The sequence below is a fragment of the Microtus ochrogaster genome (genome assembly GCF_000317375.1).
Source record: "Microtus ochrogaster isolate Prairie Vole_2 chromosome 14 unlocalized genomic scaffold, MicOch1.0 chr14_random_1, whole genome shotgun sequence".
Classification (NCBI taxonomy): Eukaryota; Metazoa; Chordata; class Mammalia; order Rodentia; family Cricetidae; genus Microtus; species Microtus ochrogaster.
Genome location: NW_004949096.1, coordinates 20,099,324 through 20,101,508, shown reverse-complemented (window position 1 = coordinate 20,101,508; position 2,185 = coordinate 20,099,324). Strand labels below are relative to the sequence as shown.

Genomic DNA, 2,185 nt, shown 5'->3' with positions numbered 1-2,185 from the left:
TGTAGACCAGGCTGGTCTCGAACTCACAGAGATCCGCCTGCCTCTGCCTCCCAAGTGCTGGGATTAAAGGCATGCGCCACCACCGCCTGGCGAGAGCTCACATCTTTTTGTTTTGGTTTCATCTTGTTTTGTTTGAGACAGAGTGTCACTATAGATAGCTGACTGTCCTGGAGCTCACTCTGTGGACCAGGCTGGCCTTGCGCTTGCAGAGCTCCACCTGCCTCCGCCTCCAAATTCTGGGATTAAAGATGTGTGCCACCACACTTGACTTGCATGTTCCTATCTTGAGCTGAAAGTAGGAGGCATAGAGAGACACCATGAATATATTGCTCCAGTCTTTCAAAACCTCAAGCCCTCCCCCAGTGACACACCTGCTCCAAAACAGCCATAGCTCCCAATCCTTCCCAAACAGTTCCACTACCTGGGGACCATATGAGCCTATGAGGGCCATTCTCATTCAGACCACTACACCCTGCCTCAAAAACATAAAACAAAATGCTATTGTAATAAAATATATTAAAGGTGATGGTAATCTAGAACAAAATGTTAGTGGTGATGGAAGATGTCAAACTGACTGGATTCTGGATTGGTTTTCAGTCTTAGAAAAGAGGCCACTGGCAAACAGAGGTGAGGAAGGTGGAGCTTCCCAAGCCCAATTTAGCATCTGGTCATTTCTTTTCGGATAGTTAGATCCTGTTGTGGTCAAAGCAGTTCTATGTCTTGGTGGTGAGCCATTGGCCTTGCAGTATTTCTCAAGCTTCTCAGATTCCAGCTGGATCCACCCCTGCTTCCTAAAATCAGACAGGTGATCCACAAAAGAACTGCCAGAGACCAGAACAATGGAGAAGACGAGGAAGGGAAACAGTCTTTCCGTTCCACCACAGGGCTCTTTGTAATGCTGAGATTCTGGGTTCTTTTCATAGAGTTGCCTTGTCCAAGAGATCTGTACTCACCTGATATCCTAACCACAGCTACGGTGATGCCTGGATTCTGAGTGTATTTTTGTTTACTAAATCTTTTAATATTTTATTTAATTTTTAAAGATATATTTTATTTTATATGTATAAATTTTTGCCTGCATGTATAGATATGTATCTCGTGTGTGCCTGATATCCATAGAGATCATAAGAGGGCATCAGATCCCCTAGACTTGTATTTACAGATAGTTGGGGCCTTCATATTGGTGCTGGGAACTGAACAAGGGTCTTCCAGAGCAGCCAGTACTCTTAATCTTTGAATGTCTCTAGTAGAGCATAGAAAGTATTTTATTCAAATACCAACACCATTCTCTCCCCTCAGGTTTCTTCCTTATTCCCGCTAGTATGTTTCTCTTCCAACTTCATCTTTTCTCTTTTTTGGAGGTGTGCAGGCTGCAGCTTTCTGCCCAAGGGGCCTCAGATTGCCTAGTCATTCTTCAAGGGTTCCAAGGCTGGGCTTGTAGCCTTCCATCTTTGAAGACAGTTGGAAGGGTGTGGCTCTTCCACCCACTCTAAGTAGCACTCTGAGTTCTGGGCCACTAAGCAATTCTTCTGGCCCAGTCTGACAAATGTTTCTACAGAGAACTTGAACCACAGCATCAGACCAAGCAGGGTGTCCTCTCCACTCATTGCCCCTCCCACGCTCCCTCAGTCTGCTGCACTGGCCACTCTCTGTTTGCAGTCTGAAATCCAAAATGTCCTGTGCATGTCAGCTCACTGACGCAGCCCGGGAGAATTCCTGTGCAGGTCAGCTCACTGACGCAGCCTGGGAAAAGCACCGGCGAGGACAGGCAGAGCTGCACTATCTATAGCTGAATCAGCAGGAACGCTGATGGTGTTAGCCCAGAATTAGAAGGAATGGTTTCCAGCTTCGATACCACAAAGTCAGATGTCACAAGCCTCCTTGGGTTTCTACCTCTGCGTTCTCACAATCGCACATAAAGGCAGGCTGGGAATAGTGACGTTGCTCTGTGTGTACACACATGATTGGCATTTTCTGGGACATGCTGCATCTAACGCCTTTTGCTAAAGAAGTCTGTTATTTCCAAAATCCAGCAGCCTCAAAGTCTCCTTCTAGACGGAGAAACCTTTGAGAAAAGCAAACCTTTGGAAATCAGATCACAAAAATGAGGCTTTCTTCTGTTCTGCTGTGCTAGGTGTGACCTCTCACTGTGCTAGGTGTGACCTCTCACTGTGCTAGGTGTGAC

The 2,185-nt window shown here is 46.3% G+C and overlaps 1 protein-coding gene across 1 annotated transcript in view; it reads left to right on the top strand.

Annotated features, from left to right (window-relative positions):
* Agbl2 (ATP/GTP binding protein like 2) overlaps window positions 1-2,185 on the top strand; it is a 54,842-nt gene that overhangs the window by 41,971 nt on the left and 10,686 nt on the right. The window lies entirely within an intron of this gene.